Source organism: Panthera onca, chromosome C2, assembly GCF_046562875.1.
Source record: "Panthera onca isolate mPanOnc1 chromosome C2, mPanOnc1 haplotype 2, whole genome shotgun sequence".
Classification (NCBI taxonomy): Eukaryota; Metazoa; Chordata; class Mammalia; order Carnivora; family Felidae; genus Panthera; species Panthera onca.
Genome location: NC_138347.1, coordinates 129,474,512 through 129,492,367, shown reverse-complemented (window position 1 = coordinate 129,492,367; position 17,856 = coordinate 129,474,512). Strand labels below are relative to the sequence as shown.

Here is a 17,856-nt window from a genome sequence, read left to right as displayed (position 1 = left end):
TAGGAGACCCTGTTTTTTGTAAGGGCTCCTTAAACTGGAGCATATACATCATTAGCCTTAGTTGTTCGAAAATGAAGACATAAGATGCGAGCCTGCAAGAGCAATGACATAATAAGAATCTGGTGTGACCTCAGATCTTGTAAAGATCCTATCCACTGGGGAAGTGGAAGCCCAGTGTCCCATGCCAAGGACTGCTGTATCTGCTTCTGCCCTGTGTATTCTACTCAACTCTCATTCAGTAACTTAGGACCTTAATTGACTTGGCATGTGGCATCTGTCCCAGCTCTATTACCTTCATGCTTCTAGATTGACAGAGAAGTCCTAGGTATGAGATTTGAATTGAGATAAAGGTTGTACAGTAAAAGGAAATAATCACTTCTTACACACTACAAACATGGAAGCAGCTTTGGAGCCAGCCAAGGACCTCGTTGTCTTCTCCGGTTGCAATGCTCAGACTCTCCCTTTCAGAAAAAGAACAGCATTGTGTCTTGCCTACCATCTAATTTAATCATACAGCCCATTTCCCAAACTTTCCTTCACAAGTACCAGACAGGCTCATGATCACTCCTACATTTTGTTCCTTGACATTCTGGAGAAGCATTGATTTACTTGTGTCCTTTAAGGTTGCTTAGCAATGAAACCATAGGAGGCAGGGCCAGCAGCATGGAATTTCACAGGTGGCTCTTGCTTCTCCCTGTTGCATTGGTTTCTACCCTCTGTTTCAATGCATTTAGTCTTTTTATTGCTCTGTAAAGTCTTGATCTCAGTTTTTATATTACAAGACTTATGTTTGCGCCTGTTCTCTTGTAAACCACCTTGAAAACATTTTGAAAGCATGAATGGCACACACCGTAGACAAGTTCTACCATTTCAGACTTCCATGTCTGTGGTGAGAGCATGGCATACACCACGTTAGGTGCATGCCAGTGAAGCTCGGAGCCAGGGACACATCTGGAAATTCACTCTCGTGTGGAGCCACCCAAGAAATCTGATCAGGCATCTGACAGACTTCTGCCATGCTAGAATAGGCACAGAATGATGAGCTGGCATCCAGAATATCACATGGCAACCATCCCTATCCCTGGGGAAGCTTTGCCAGGAAGCTTATTTACTACAATGAATTGTATAGAACAGAAATATTAGGGTTTTGACATTGGGAGTTCTATCAGCACATTTGTGAAATGGCAGAGGATGAAAAGAACAGGAGCTTGGGATTAGACAAGACCTGGGTCTGAACCTCAGGCAAGAGAGACACAAGATTCATAACCAAGAGAGCGCACAGTGTAGTGTGGTGCTTTCCCTGACACACCAACATGCACTCACATCTCACTAGATCCCTGCTCTTCCAGTCCTACCAAACAGAACCTGGCAAGCCCAGCTCAGAAAGGGGTTTATGGAGCCAGGCAGCCTCCTTAACTGTAGCAGAAGCCTGTCAGATCTTACTTTAAATGTCATGAAACCATTTTTTACAGGGATATAAATTTCTAAATTAGCTTTTTCCTTTACACGTTCCTTTGGCATATGTGCTAAGCACATGTTTAAAAAGAAACTAGCTATAGTTCAATTCTGATTTTCTTACTTTAAAATGATCAGCAGTTCATACTCTTATGCATAATTCATCATGTAAACCATACATCTTTTTTGAGTTCACAGGAGGGCAGACATGTGCGAAAATACAGTTTTGTGGGTCATACCAAGTTAGCACCTGCAGGAATCGCATAGTTGGACATGGGTCATACCAAGTTAGCACCTGCAGGAATCTCATAGTTGGACCTGTTACCATGCAGGTGACTCCACTGCACAGGTTTTCAGCTGGAAGTATCTGAATATCACTGTGCAGCATTTGGAAATGGTTGTGAAGAAGAAAAATGTTACAACATCCTGCTTCAGGGCACTGGATTTTTTCTTTACCTACTAAAGTTTGAAATTAGGACTTTGTTTAAACACACATCTTCATGTAGGTTTATGTTGTTAGAAACACTTCTGTTCACTTTAACATCCCTGGAACTACAATGCATATTGCAGTTGCTGTCAGCCAGGCAGCACTCATGACAGTCATCATTGTCTGTGCACAGGTGAATGTTGGTTGTAGTTGTTCATCTCATCTCTCTATTTGAGGCAAATGCACCATTGGTACTATGCATGTTTAACTGCTGTTTAAAGAGTTTCCACACACACACACAAAGGTCACAAAGATTCACTGTGACAAAGCATGGAAACAAAAAGTTGCATTTGCAAAGGGCATTGAAGTAGGGCAGCAGGGCCGAAATTTGATATTTGTGGAAAAAATGTCCATGATTGTATGAATGGTCTCCATTCCATAAACCAAAGCAACAATTAAACTCTAGATGAAATCAAAAGAAGGAAAACACTTACATAACAGTTCAAATCGGGTTGTGTTTTTTTCCTGAGATGCTTGCAAAAGGATTGGCAATTACTTCATGATGTAAGTGAAGGGATATATGATAAATGTGTCTAGGTAAGTCTAAAGGAGCTCTTTTAATAAGTATAAAATAAAAATTATAATTGCAAGAAAGCATTGTGTCATACTTTGTATATTTGTTTCTTACTCATACATAAAACAATAGTATTTTACTTCTTCTAGTTGATGGAATCTGGTACTTAAAACAATAGCTAAAATTTTCTTAGATAACTATTATATCTATTGCCCAACTGTTAATAATGGAAAACTTACAAAATTTACTCCCAGAATTACATGTCTGGCCACAACCTGATGCATCCTCAGATGGTTTTGACATGAACAACAAAGATTTCATGGTCTTACAGATGGAGATGCTAAAGCCCAGAATCCAAAAGTCTCCATTCAGTCAGTGGACATTTATTTAATCAAATGGACCATGAGAGTGTGAAACATGGATGCCCTTTTCCCAGTGTTCCATGTGGACACCTGGCTTAGAGGGGACAAGAGGGGAAGGAGAGGCAAAAAAAAAAAAAAAAAAAAAAAAGGAGAGGAAAAGCAGTTAGGAGGAACTTTAATTTCAGGCAGCTATTGATTTAGCCCTTAGCAGTGTTTATTTTCTTTAACCTCTGCTCCAGGACACCTTCTCCACAATTCCCTCTCACCTTTTCCTTCTCTCTCCATCCTCATCTTCTTCCTTTGTCTCTGTCCCCTCCTTCCCTCAATTGCTATCCTTCTGAACCTTGAGATGGCAGATTAATTGGGGTGGGGAAGGGAATAGGGCCTGTAGGGAGAAAGCACAAACAGCAGGCCTTGACAAAACACTTTAAAAACTTATAATTGCAAGTCCTTTACTATCTCAAATCCTAGATCAGGAGTTGCATACTACAGCCTGCTGCCTCTTTTGTAAATAAAGCTTTATTGAGTCACAGCCACACCCATTCATTTACATCTTGCCTAGGACAGCTTTCACACTACAATGACAGAATTGAATAATCCCAACAGAGACCATATCCACAGAGCCTAAAATGTTTACTAGTCTGTCTATATAATGTGCTTTCCCAAGAATATTCTGCAGAATTCTAGTTCTGCAAAGTTAAACAGATGTTGCTGGAAAGAAAAAGATTCTCAGGTCAAATATTTTTAGAAACTTTGCTTTTCAATTACAGGACTTCTTAGAGCCTTTAATACCTGAATGTGAATTGTGAATTTCTGAGGATTCGCTGAAGTATGCAGCATTTTCCCAAGTTTATTTGGGACCATTTTTCTTACACAGCTCTTGATGGGGATAGAGTTTCTCAGAACACACTTTAGAAAATATCCCTTTAACAATATCCAAGATACATTATTAAGTAAGAAAAGCAAGAGGTGTCCAGGACACATTCACCTGTATAAAGAGTGGGAAGGGAAAATGTAGTTAAGGGTTTGCTTGTGAATGTTTCAATTATCTCTTGAAAGGTCCACAACTAATTGGTAACACTGCTTACTTTCAGGTGAGTTGAAGCTGGGAGGGAGACTTTTCACTGTATTTTCTGCATTTTGACTTTCAATCATACCGATATACTTTATTACCTAAATAATCAATTCATCTGTCAATCAACATAATTAAATTTTGAAACAAAAATGTAAGATGGTAAACCACTTTGGAAAACAGTTTGACAATTTTTAACAAAGTTAAATATATACTTAACCATATGTCCCAGAAGTTCTACTCCTAGGTATTTACCCTAGAGAAATGAGAACATATGTCCATACAAAGACTTGTAAACAAATGTTCATAGGAGCTTTATTCATAATAGTCCTAAACTGGAAACAACCCAAATGTTTATCATTAGATGAATGAATGCAAACTGGGGCATAGTCATGTAATGAAATACTACCCAGCCATAAAAAAGGAACAAACCACCGATGCAGCAAATGAATAAGTTTCACAGATGTTATGCTGAGTGAAAGCGAGAAACAAAACAAGAACAGAAGAAGCAAACCTGTAGTGATAGAAGTCAGATTATTGGTTGCCCAGAGTAGGTATAGGGGAGGAGATCTGACTGCAAAGGGACACAATGGAACCTTCCAAGGAGATGGAGATGTTCTTTATCTTCACTGAGGATACTTGTCATAAGTATACTTGTATACTTGTCATAAGTTTGTATACTTGTCATAACTCATCAATGTGTACACTTAAAATGTGTGGATTTAATTGCATATAAGTCACACCTCAATAAATTTAAATTTAAAAGGAGAGAAATAAATGTCTCCCTGAATCAATCAAAAGGGAGCCATGAAAAATGAAGGAATATTCAAGAATGAGAAGATGGAGTCAAGTTAGCCCTCCAGTATGATTGTACACAGGGTAAGTCTCTGCCCTATAGTATGGGAACCCCAGAGAAATAGAAATGAGCAGACCCTCCCTGCATTGGTTCTCTGTTTGCTTCCTGGGTATTCTGATTTACAAACCAGCTCTGCAGGAGCAGAGCTACTCCACCTGGTTGAAGGTTCCTATTGGCCATGAGTGACACTGGTGACCCTGTCTCCCACATGCTGTGCACTGGATCATACTGTGCTTCATGCTGTCGCTGATGGTATTCCTTCTGTATCTGATGAGACCTTGCTAATTCAAAGGGTAGCTCCGATTGTCATTTGGGGTGTAACAGTTGGTGAAAATACAAGCAACACAGCTGACTTTGCTACAGCTCTGAAAGAGTATCCCAAATGGGTTGTCTCCTGCTTACAAACCAATTGAGCTCCAAAATAAAAGACAGCAAAGAAGCCATTTGACTCTTAGAATACATCTCATGATGGAAATGACATTATGGATGGTTAAATACATACATACATACATACGTACATACATACAAGCCAACATCTTAAAGTCCACCGGAATGTACTAAGATATTGCAACCCAAATCTAACCTCAAGGCAGCCTGTGTTCTTTTTTCCCATTTTCACTTCAGTGCCAAGTGTGTTTTCATACTGAGCATAGGAATCAGCCGTATCTGCAGACCTTTAAAAGGTAAATCTTTCTTACAACACAGTGAAAAACCCAGAGGCCGTCTTTGTTTACAGATGTCGATGTGTAATCTAGCAGATACGCTAGGCAGGGGTGCAGACCCACTGGGGACTGTAGCACATGAATGGGCTGTGTAGCCAAGGCTGGGTAGGATCTGACTCAGAATCTGCACACAGAGCAAGACAGACCTGGGCTTGCAGCTCAGCCCTGCCACATGCCAACTGTGAGATTTCAGCCAAATAACTTAAACTTCTTTGCGTGTTTCCTCATCTGTAAGGTAGCTATGGCAATAATACCTAGTTTGAAAGGTTATTACATAGGTTTAATGAGATAACATAGGGGTTCCGTTTACTATTACTGTGTAACAAACTTTCCCAAAACTTAGCAGCTTATAACAATGACACCATTAATTTTGTTCACAAACCTGCATTCTGGACAGGACTCAGTGGGGACTTCCCTTGGCATCAACTGGGCTGAAATCACCTAAAGATTAGTTTACTCCCATTTGGCAGTCAATGCTGGAGAGACACCTACAGCTGGGGGCTTAAAGAGCTAGGGCTCCTGGGGCATGTCCATCTCTGTATGATCCATGGCAGCATCATCTTATTGCATGTTATTTTTTATGAAGTCATAGTGATGGGGTTTTGGAGTGATGGTGGGGGTCTGGAGCTGACAATTAAGAAAGAATTCTTGAGATGTCTTTGGTTCAAAAAGGTGATTTTATTAAAGCATAGGACAGGACCCTTGGGCAGAAAGAATTGCACAGGGGTTGTGAGGAGTGACTGATTATATACTATGGAGTTGGGGGAGGTAAAGGCAAAAGAGAGGACTCCACACAGATTTTCATATGCTAACGAGGATTCATAAGATACTGGAAGCCTAGCTATTGTCAAGTTAAGGTGGTTTTTTCTCTAGCAAAGCATTAACATTAAGATAGTAGGGAATTCCTGGAAGAATGTTTTACTCTGCCTATCTCAAGTATTTGTCTATTGGCTGCAGGTTATAAGGAAATTTGCCATTTCCTTCTCACATCACCACGAAGGGGGGTGTGTTGTTAGGGGTCCAGGAAACTGAGTATGGGTTTCTGGAGATTAGGCTTTTGATAAGATTGCCATTTTCTTATCATTTACTAAGACATTTGTAAACTGAAGACATGAGACTCATGTCCTGCATGATGGTGATCTCTATCAGTTAACCATTGTGTTTTTTTTTTTCTTTACTTTGTTCTTGGACACTCAGGAGTGCCGAGGGATGTCACACTTATCCCATCTAGGGTGGGGGCAGAGAAGGTTGTTAGCTTGTGCTTTGCCCCCAGCTTGCCTTATGCTTCCTCATTAATAGAACTTGGAACTCATAGTGTCACTTCTGCCACAGTCACAGGTTTACCCAGGTATAAGAGAACATAGACCACATATCTCAATGAATGTCAGCATCACATTGTAGGAAGAACCTGTGGGATGATATTTTAGGGCAGTCTTGTTTGAAGACTACAATGTGGCATTGTAGCAAAGTATATAGCACAGAAGCTGAAATAGTAGGACCAAATAAATAATACCTTTTTGACCATTACTATTGCCACGACCACTGTCACTGCTACACTTCTATTATTATTATTATTATTATTATTATTATTATTATTATCATAATTGCCAGTAAACATGAGACACCTATCACTGCTAATATTCGGATGCTTGCCCTTCCTTTGGTAGGTGAAAGCCACAGACACAATGCCACTTCCAAGAAATCATGTAATGGAAACCTTGCACTGGCCCAAAACTTCTGCAGCATAATTGCATTAAGGGAAGTGAGGGAAGGTGATATCATTCATCATTGTGAATGGAGAGGTCTATGAATACACAAGCTGTAAAAAAAAAAAAAGTAGAAGAAGAAGAAGAAACCTGGGGAGCAGAGAGCAAAGACAGGTTTCCATATAAAGATGAGTTTGTTATGCACCTGCAACCTCCTCCCAGGTGATGATGTCCCATGGGGCCCCTTATCCCCAGCTCTCCTCTCCCCGAGGAAGAGTAATGCAGCATCAGCTTACTAAGTCCTTTAATTCACAATGTGTCATACCCACATCATAATGCGTGGACTTCTCTGGACTCATGTCCCTCTGTGTAGCCCCATTGAAGACCAAGGGCAGAATTTAGACTTCATTAAATGAAAGACATTTATTTGGTAAGTGCCCAAGAGAAAAAAAAAAGATCATAAATCCAAAGTGCAAAATCATGGAGTTAGTGTAGAATTGTTTCTTAATGGAAAAAGATCTCTATAGCTACCCCCTAATCCTCCCGTGGCTTATGATGTTCTCAAGAAGTGGCTCTATTTAGAAGCTGACCCACTTGTCATGGGCTAGCTCCTGAGCTGTTGCAACTGCTCTCTTGCACTGTTTCTGAACCTAGGCTGCCAAGTCAGCTCCACATCCACCTGGTAGGGAGCACAACTCAGGGAATAACAAGCATGCCTTTTGAGGTTGTGCTTTACAAATGCAAATTAATTTGACCTAGGGCAAAGAGTTTAGATTCCCTTTGTTCTAGGCTCACTTTAGATTAAAAAGGTGTAGAAGACTGCAGACCCAGTCTGGCAAAGAGGGCATTGTTTCCAGAAAAAGCAGCAACTGAAGTTGCCAAGCAGTGTGGAATGGAGCATTGCTGTAGGCTACCTATCTGTATTTCAAACTTACTAAAATGCCTAGACCATTTCCTGTGTGGCCTCCCCTGCCCTATGTCTTCTCTGTAACTGGTGTGGATGGTGGGTGACATGGTCTTCTCTTCTAACAGGACCTGTCACCAGTTCCTCTGCATTCCCTTAGCAGTGCCTATCAAATTTGGTGAAATTGGAATCACCTGGAAAAATTAGATATGTATTTTACACTTTCAGAACATCTCAACTTGAACTAACCACATTTAGAATGCCCAGTAGCCACATGTGACTAATGGCTACCATATTGGAGAGTGTAGACTTAATAATACTGTCTACTAGACAGTGTTATAAACCCCTTATATATTAACTTATTTAATCCTCACAATAATCCTATAAGATAGTGTTTTTAATCTTATTTTATAGGTGAGGAAATTAAGGCACAGACAGTTTAATTTACCCAAGGTCACTGGGCTAGAACATGGGAGTAAGGGGTTTGAATGTTGGCAATCTAGCATCAGAGTCAACCACATTACCACAAGCCCTCCTGCTCAACCATAACTCTCTGGAGGATAGGGAAGAAACATTATTTCTTTGTGTATTCACATAGCATAAACAATGCTTAGTTCAGATAGGACACCCAGTAAATATATGCTGAATGAATTAACTGAATGAGAGGAAGATGAGGTGGTTATAAGGGGTTTGTCAAATGTTCAGCCAACAGGATTAGATGCCTTCAATCATCAGCGTATATTATTGGGTAGGAGGAATAGATTTTTTTGGTGTATTATTTTTTTTATTTTAATTCCAGTATAGTTAACATACATTGTTATGTATAGTGATTCAACAATTCTATATATCATTACTCAGTACTCTTCATGATTAAGTTTACTCTTAATCCCCTTAACCTATTTCATCCATCCCCTACACCCACCTCACCTCTGATACGGTTTTTTTAAATTTTTCATTTATTTTATTTTTTTATTTTTTATTTGCTTTTATATATTTTTATTTTATCTATTTTTTATTTAAAATTTTTCTTTAATTAAGTAGATTCCATGCCCAATGTGGGACCCTGAGATCGAGTCACATGGTCTACCAACTGAGCCAGGCTGATATGCTTTATTTTAAATGAGTACCCTCAGTTAGTTTTTTTTTTTCAAAAAGAACATTTTTTCCTTGAAACATGTTTCAGAATAAATGGTTCTAAAAGATATATAAGCCATTCCATCTAAGAAACATTCCATCCATTCCATTCCATTATGCTATGGCAATATACAAAGAAATAATGTTTCCTCCCATCCTTCAGGGAGTTATGGTTGAGCAGGAGGACCTTGTGGTAATGTGGCTATCCCTGAAGCCAGACTGCCAAGATTCAAACCCCTTACTTATATATATATGTATGTATATGTATAAGTATATGTATATACTTATATACACACACATACATATATACATGAATATATACACATATATGTGTGTGTGTATAAAAAAAATAAAATCCATCCAACAATACACATTTTCTTCAAGTACACACAAAAGAATCCACATAAAAAGAGATATAACAAATATTACAAATGTAAGAAGACTGAAATCAGGTGTACATAGGTGGCTCAGTTGGTTAAGCACCCAACTCTTGATTTCAGCTCAGGTCATGATCTCACAGTTCATGAGATCAAGCCCCATGGCCAGCTCTGCACTGACATGGCAGAGCATGCTTGGGATTCTCTCCCTCTTCCTTTGCCTCTCCCCCGTGCTCTTTCTCTCTCTAAAAATAAGTAAATTAATTTTTAGAAAAAGACTGAAATCATGCCAAATATATTTTTCAACCAAAATGGTATAAAACTAAAGATCAACAATAAACGAAAGCTGGAAAATCTACACTGTAAATATTAAATATTTAATGTGTAAATATTAACACACTACTGCACAAGCAGTGGACCAAATAAGAAATCAAAGGTCAAATCAAAATATGTCTCAAAACAAAAGAAAAAGAAAACACAATATTCCAAAATCTACAGTGTGCAGCAAAAGGAGATGTTAGAGTGAAATTTATGCTGTAAATGCTTGTATCAAGGGAAAAAGTTTAAATAATATTATACCATAAGGAACTAGAAAAAAGACAGCTGAAGTTTAGTAGAGGAAATAATAACAAAGAAAAATCAGAAATAAATAAAATAGAGACTAGAATAAACAATAACATAACACTGAAAATAATGACCAAGTTTTCCATAAAAATAAATAAAATTGGCAATGCTTTTACTCCATTAAAGGAAAAAGAGAGAGAAGGGTCAAAACCTAAAATGAGAAATGGAAGAGAAAACAATACAACAGATAACCACAGAAATACATAGTGTGATAACAGATTACTATAAAAATTAGATACTAACAAATCAGATAACTTAGAAAAAGAAACCAGATAATTCCTAGAAATGCCCAAGTTATCTTGATTGAATCATGAATTTTGAATCCAAGAAATAGGAAATCTTCTTAGACCAATAACAAGAATGAAAGTTGAATTAGCAAACAAAAATCTCCCAGCACAGAAAAGCCCAAGAGCACATGCTTTCACTAGTGAATTCTACTAAACATTTTTAAAAAATATTTAATGACAGTTTTGGTCAAAATCTTACCAAGAATGAAATAGAGGAAACACATTCAAAATCATTCCATGAGGCCAGTACTCCCATCATACCCAAAGCAGGATAATAACAATACAAGAACAAAAAGCCTAGTTTGTCTGATATGAGTATTGCTACTCTGGCTTTCTGTGGACATCCATATGCATGATAAATGTTTCTCCACCACCTCATTTTCAATCTGCAGGTTTCTTTAGGTCTAAAATTAGTCTCTTATAGGTAGCATATAGATGAGTCTTGGTTTTGTTTTTTGTTTTGTTTTGGTTTTTTTAATCCATTCTGACACCCTATATCTTTTGATTGGAGCATTTAGTCCATTTACAGTCAAAGTAATTATTGATAGATATGTATTGCCATTTTATTATTTGTTTCTGAAGATTTTCTCTAATCCTTTCTTGTCTTTGTCACTTTTGCACTGAAAAGTTCCCTTTGATATTTTTTGCAGGGCTGGTTTAGTGGTCATGAAATCCTTTAGTGTTTTTTGTCTGGGAAACTCTTTATCTCTCCTTCTATTCTGAATGATAGCCTTACTGGATGGAGTATTCTTGGCTGCAGATTTTACCCCTTCAGAACTTGAAAATATGCCACTCCTTTCTGGCTTGCCAAGTTTCTTTTTTTTTCCCTCCCAAGTTTCTATTGAGAAATCTCCAGCTAGCCTTATGGGTTTTCCTTTGTAAGTTAGGGATTTCTTTCGTCTTGCTGCTTTTAAGATTTTTCCTTTGTCATTGTATATTGCAAATGTAATTATAATGTCTTGATTTGGCTTGCTTTTGTTGATTTTGATGGGAGTTTTCTGTGCCTCCCCGGATCTGGATGTCTGTTTCCTTCCCCAGATTAGGGAAGTTTTCTGGTGTTATTTTTTAAAATAAATTTTCTGCCCCCTTTTCTCTCCCTTCTTCTGGGACTCCTATAATATGTGTGTTATTATGTTTGATGGAGTCACTAAGTTCCCTAAATCTATTCTCATTTTGCATAATTCTTTCTGTCTTTTCTTTGGTTTCATTATTTTCCATTAGTTTGTCGTCTAGGCCACTAATTCATTCCTCTGCTTCTTCCAGCCTGCTTTTCATTACATCAAGCCTGTTTCCAATCACATTTATTGCACTCTTCATCTCTGATTGATTCTTTTTTTAACTCTTTTATCTCTGTGGTAAGGGTCACACTGATGTTGTCTTTTCTCAAGCCCAGTGAGTATCTTTACAATTGTTGCTTTAAATTCTCCATCAGGTATATTATTTATCTCTGTTCTGCTTAGACCTCTAGCCATGGCCTTATCTTGTTCTTTCATTTGGGATAAATTCCTCCATCTTGACACTTTGTCTAAGTCTATGCATTCTGTCTGTTAGAAAAGTCAGTTATGTCTCCTGCTTCTGACAGTTATGGCCCTATAAAGAAGAGATGATGTAGTGCTCAGGATCTGGTGCTTCAGGGAATGTCTCTGGTGTATGTTGCATGTACTCTGCTATTGTATTTTGCTGCTGTATCCTTCAGGCCAGTTGTCTGCAGAGGTTCTTCTTGCCTGCTATGGGCAGTGTTTGGTGCCTGGCCTGAATGTGGCAAGTTTTATCTCTAGGTGTGCTCTGGTTTGCTTTTGAAATGAAACCTGACACCAATGCCACCAGAACTGAGACCCTGTACAACTAACTCTCTGATTAGGCGACATAGTTGGGCAGGGGTTTGTGCTGGTCTTCTAGGGCCAGGGTCTGCCATGCTGTGACTAAGGCAAGCTTGACTGAGAAGGGCAGTCCCACCAAAGCATGGTGGGTGGGGCTTGATATAAGCAAATTAAGCAGCCAGTGTTGGTGCTGTGCTGCTTCCCACAGGTGGCTCTGTGTTTATGCAGAGGGGCAGGGGAGGGAAATGGCCCTAGCCAGCTCTCCTGTTCCCAGAGAGACATCTACATGAATGCTGCCTCCCAGGGTTGCTCTCCAAGATGATCTCCAAGGTAATCTCCCCACTATGCCCCAGGTGTTTTTCAGATTGCTGTTTCTTTACTGTCTGCCCCTGGGTTGTTTGCCTGCCTTCTCTCCAGGAGCAGGGCAGTGCCCTCTGGGCTCTTTTCCAGCCAAGCCTCCTGACCTTTAAAACTCCAGATTTTATGACCCACTGGTTAGAGAACTCATGAAATTCAGCCCCTCTCGTTTTCCAATGGCTTTGAGGAAACATTCTCCTTGTCCATTCCCCTGTGTGCACCTCTCTCCTTGCCTTGCCTCGCCTCACCTCACCTCTCCTCTCTCTCTCTCTCCTCTCTCTCTCTCTCTCTCCCCCTTCTCCATAACCATTGCTCCCTCCCCTCCACAACACACATGATCCATTTTTCTCCTAAACTACATCTCCACACTTCCTTCCTTCTTCAGTGTGGTCTCTTCTCTCCCTTTAGTTGTGGAATTTGTTCTTTCAGTCTTCAGTACAATTTCTGGGGTATTTAGGATGATTTGATAGTTATCTAATGTGTTCCTGGAACAAACCTAGGGTCCTCCTACTCCACTGCCATCTTCCCCTCCTCAAATTTGGGTGAGACTGATATTTTTAAATTGAATTTGAAAATACTTATTCTCTCAAAGGGCTTCCAGGATAATGAAAAGATGTCAGAAATACACAATGACAAAAATACAGATCTTACATATCATTTAGAGTGACAACCATGGTTACAATGACTAGGACCAGGAAAGAGGTACACCAAGAGAGGGTATCTAAAAGTGGTGAATCTTTAAGGGAATATTAAGTGAGATGGAAGAAATATATGGTTAAGACACAGGACATAACGGGTAATATATGAGTAAGACATAGGAAAAGAATGACAAGGGGGGGGGGAATCATCCTCCTCCTCCTTATCAGCATTGATTGGATACTATATGTTGCAGATATTATTCCCAGAAAGCATACTATGAGCTGTAAATTTGCATACTGGATGTTTTTTGGAAGTGTTCCCAGAATCGATACCTTTAGTAGAGTAAAGGAAGCAGTATTGGGCAGGGGGAGAAGTTGGCTGTGATGCAGTCACACCAAAATCCTCAACCAACCCTATGGGGAACTCTGGAGCTGGAGTGGCCCTTTACACTTGTCCCAAATTGAAGCAAGGAGATTAGTCCTTTTAACAACAGGATCCGGTCATTGGATGCAAGTTTCCCAGGAAGGGGGTATATCCATGAACAAGGCAGCTCTGTCAACTGAGAGCAATTCCCAAAGAGAAACTCAGCTGTGTGCCATCAGCTGCCAATACTCCTAGTAGCTATAGAATAAGGACCTCCTTACTGGGGGTGGAGGGAGGAATCTAGATGGCAAGCAACATTGTCCACTACACCAACTTAGTACAAAATCTTGAGAACTAATGAAAGAACATTATGGTGAATAGAAAGCACCAGACAGAATCCCAACATAGCCACCTTGCCTGGGAAATTGATACAAGGCCATACAACTAATGAGTGAATTTATACCTAGTCCCAGTGTCTGTTTTCTCCCCATATCTCTCCAGGAAAGAGAAGAGGGAGGAGAAGGATAGAACTTAAGCACCATTTATTACAAAGAGTCCTATTCCTAGGTCTGTAGGATTTAAACAGTGTGTTCTAGATTTTAAAAGAAATTTGAGTCACATTTGGTTGGGGAGGACACCACTTACCTATGTGCCTCAGTACCTGTTGTGGGAGCTGTGGCTAGAGTAAGGGAAGAACAGCTAACCAAATTTGGGGCAAGGAACCACCTCCCATCTTCCCCATGCCTAGGAGGTAGGGGCAGCTACCTTAGGCTACTGAAGAAGATGTCTACAAAAAACAACATTCTGGAGTTGGGCTGGGGTGGTGGTCCCCATGTCACCCTAGGCTCAGCCTGGGAGTAGAACATTTCAGGATGTGCTTCAGGTTTGATTCTGATCTTATTTTCTTTGGTTCAAGTCAGAGGCAGTGTTTGAACTGTGTGCTATGTATTCATCTTGGCTCCCCCTTGAATGTGTGACTTTGAGTAAGTCTTTTAACATCTCTGAAATTTGGCTTTAGGGAATGAAACCCACCTCTTATAAAATATGAGTATTAATTGGGTTTTTAGGAGTAAAATACCTTCAAACATAATTTGATATTTAATAAATGTGTGTTCTGATTCTGAACATAAGCACACTGTAAAATATAAAGTGCTGAAGTGTTTTCTACCCATGGATAAATTCTGAAAAAATTCCTTTTCAGAATTTGCCAGAATTTTCTCTACCAATATGCATTTTAGTGCCCATGATGGGGAATGAGGTAATAGCAGCCATCCCCATGGCTGAGATCAGGATGCCAGTTTATCTAGAAAACACAAAGCTACCCTCAGCTTAGCCCTCAATAAATGTTTGTTGAATATATGAATGAAGAAATGAATGAATGGTGGAATGGTAGTAAGAGAATTCAGATTTCTCCTCTTCCAGGAAGACTTGCTGGGTTCCTCTGCCTTTCATGGGTTCCCTGCCAAGCTAGTGTACATCAAATCTGTTACATCCCACATAGTCTTGAATTGCAGACTATCTTCCATTGTTCTTTCCTTGTTCTGTATATGTTGTTCTTGTCTCCTTGGTTTGACATGCACAAGATGATTTTATTAGTTTTTCCTCCAGAAAGCTACCTCTAAGTCCACACTGAATTGTTTAAGTACCTAAATCCATAGATTTCTACTCCAACAGAGAAGAATAAAGAGGTGGAGGGTAGGTACCCTTGTAGTCACATGGATTAAGGTTTGTTCTTTTCTCCCTCATAGGGTTTTACGATAACTGAGTAAGATAATATATAAAAATCACCTAGTAGAGTGCCTGGCACATAGTAGTTTCTCAATAAGTGGAAATCTAAAATTAGTGAATAGTTATCAGTATTGGGGAGGAGGGACGAGCAGGGAGGGAGCAAAGCTTTAATCCCCAAGCACGCACAGCCTGGAGGGCTGACTCAGAATTCAATTGTGAAATCTAGCTCATGCCCAAAACCTAAATTATACCTTCGAGTATGGGCATTCTGCCTTGAAATGGGAAATTAGGCAATTTCACAAGAATGCACAGCTGTGTTGCCTGAGCCGTTTTGTTCCAGGCAAACTGGAACAGGCAGTGAACTTTGGCAAATGATGAGAGCCGTACCAGACAGTCTGCAGCCAGCCCCATCAGGGAACCAGGAGAATACCAAGCAGCCTTGCACAATACTAGTGGAGAAGTTGCAGGAGCTCAGGAGCAGGCAAGCCAATGTGGCAGAGAGAGCAGACACCCTTCTTTGATGTCAGCCTCTCCACTCAGCCCACCCCTTCCCCTCAGACTTGCCACTGTCCCTGCTGGCCTCCCATTTTCCTCTTAGTAAACAGCAAGCTCTTTGTGAAGAGGAGTGGGTGCTGAGAGATAATGCTTCAGACAAGCCCCAGAGGATGTCAGGTCAAAAACCCCAATGCTCTTTTTAGGTAAATGATTCTCAGGCATGATCAAGCCCAAACTTTGTGCCTTTTCTTCTTGCTTTTGAGAATTTAAAGCTGAGGGTAGACAGATACTAGTGACCTTGCCTATCTGACAAGGTCCCCAGAACTATCTAAGGGGCTCCTTAGGAGTTCCAAAGATTCTCTTATGCTCATTGAGAAGCCCACTGGCCAAGACCCCAAGCTGTGGGACTTCAGGCCCTGGAGGAGTCATTTTATTGGGTTTATAGGAGCCAAGCATCTAGAGACTCTATGGGCTTCACAGGGCTGGCTCCCCTGTCAGCTGGCCCTCAACATAAGTCCTTCTGTTCATCCTACTTCTTTATTGCTGTCATCAAAACCTACCCAGGGGCACCTGGGTGGCTCTAGCTAAGTGTCCGGCTTTGGCTCAGGTCATGATCTCACAGTTCACGGGTTCAAACCCCGCGTCGGACTCTGCGCAGACAGTGCAGAGCCTGCTTGGGATTCTCTCTCTTGTGTGCGTGCGCGCCTGTCTCACTCTCTCTCTCTCTCTCTCTCTCTCTGCCCCTCCCCAACTTGAACTTTCTCATTCTCTCAAACTAAATAAATAAAAGGTTAAAAAACAAAAACAAAAAACCTGCCCAGAGCACACACCTTCAACCAGGAAGCCAAAGCCAAGACATATCTCTGTAAAGCCCAATTCCTGGCACACGCTTTCACACAACCCTTTAGAACTTTGGAAGAAACAAGGCTTATTTGCTTTTGTAATTAGGAATGGAACGTGCAGCAGTGGGCACAGTTGCGGAAGAGGATCTTAGGAGGATACATAGGATGTAGGTTCCGTCTCAGCCTTCTCCTGCCTCGCTCTGTCTTATGCGTTGCTGTGTTCATTTGAACTAGTTAATGTTAACCACAAAAACAAGCAAAGTAAAAGTGAGATAAATACACACATGAAGACACACGCAGGCTTTGTATAGCCACATCACAGGACTCACATTTTTTTTTTACTCCTTTCTTCCGTTGACATTGTCAACAAAGAAATAAACATCTATGATTTTGTTGTAAACATTCAGCTGCAGATAACTCAAATGCATGAAATTAAGTATTCTTTTATTCCCACATTGTTCAGAAAACATTATTGTGTTCCTTGTACGAGTCAGACAGTGAGCTAAGTTCTGGGGCTCCAGATGCTCAAGAAGTTCACGGCCCCAGGGGAGTGACCTAAATGTAGTAGAAACTAAAACAACAGTTGCTACCTGTTGAATGCCACTACTGTGTGGATGCTCTGTACCTCTTAGTCTCCTCTCCCACCTCTGAAAACACCCTGAAGTTAGGCATCATCATCCTTATTATATAGCTGGGGAAAACAAAGTTTAACTAATTTGCCTGAGGTTACACAACTAGGAAATTACAGAGCCAGAATTGATCCTAAATACCATTAACCCCACCACCACCACCACCACCAGTCCCATGCCTTCCTACCACACCCTTGAATAAAGAACTCTGTAGGGAGAAGGGCCACAATATAAATGGGAACAGAGTGCCCTGGGAGTACTGCACAGGGAGCCATCATTTCTGACCAGAAATACTGAAGGGCCTTGATCTTGTCAAGACAAGTTGACAGCCAAGTTTGGTTTTTAGAGACTGATACATTATCACATAGCAGGAAGGGGGTATGGGTAGAAATTTTGAATGAGGTTAGAAGTATCCATATCCAACACCTTATATGGCTCCCATGGTTAAATGGTAAGGCAATCTAGCCCCATAGTAATGATAAA

The 17,856-nt window shown here is 40.2% G+C and overlaps 1 protein-coding gene and 1 long non-coding RNA gene across 9 annotated transcripts in view; one reads left to right on the top strand and one right to left on the bottom strand.

The window, feature by feature from the left end:
* Positions 1-17,856, top strand: part of TMEM108 (transmembrane protein 108) — a 402,326-nt gene that overhangs the window by 358,493 nt on the left and 25,977 nt on the right. The gene's annotated exons all lie outside the window — the stretch shown is intronic.
* On the bottom strand, positions 2,824-6,016 carry LOC132683098 (uncharacterized). 2 transcript variants are annotated; one of them, XR_009612046.3, is made up of 3 exons: positions 5,851-6,016; positions 3,085-3,203; positions 2,824-2,908 (listed from the first exon to the last, which is right to left on the bottom strand). It is a non-coding gene; the product is annotated as an uncharacterized LOC132683098 (long non-coding RNA). The 2 variants fall into 2 exon arrangements; XR_009612045.3 differs by lacking the exon at positions 5,851-6,016 and having other exon boundaries at positions 3,085-3,346.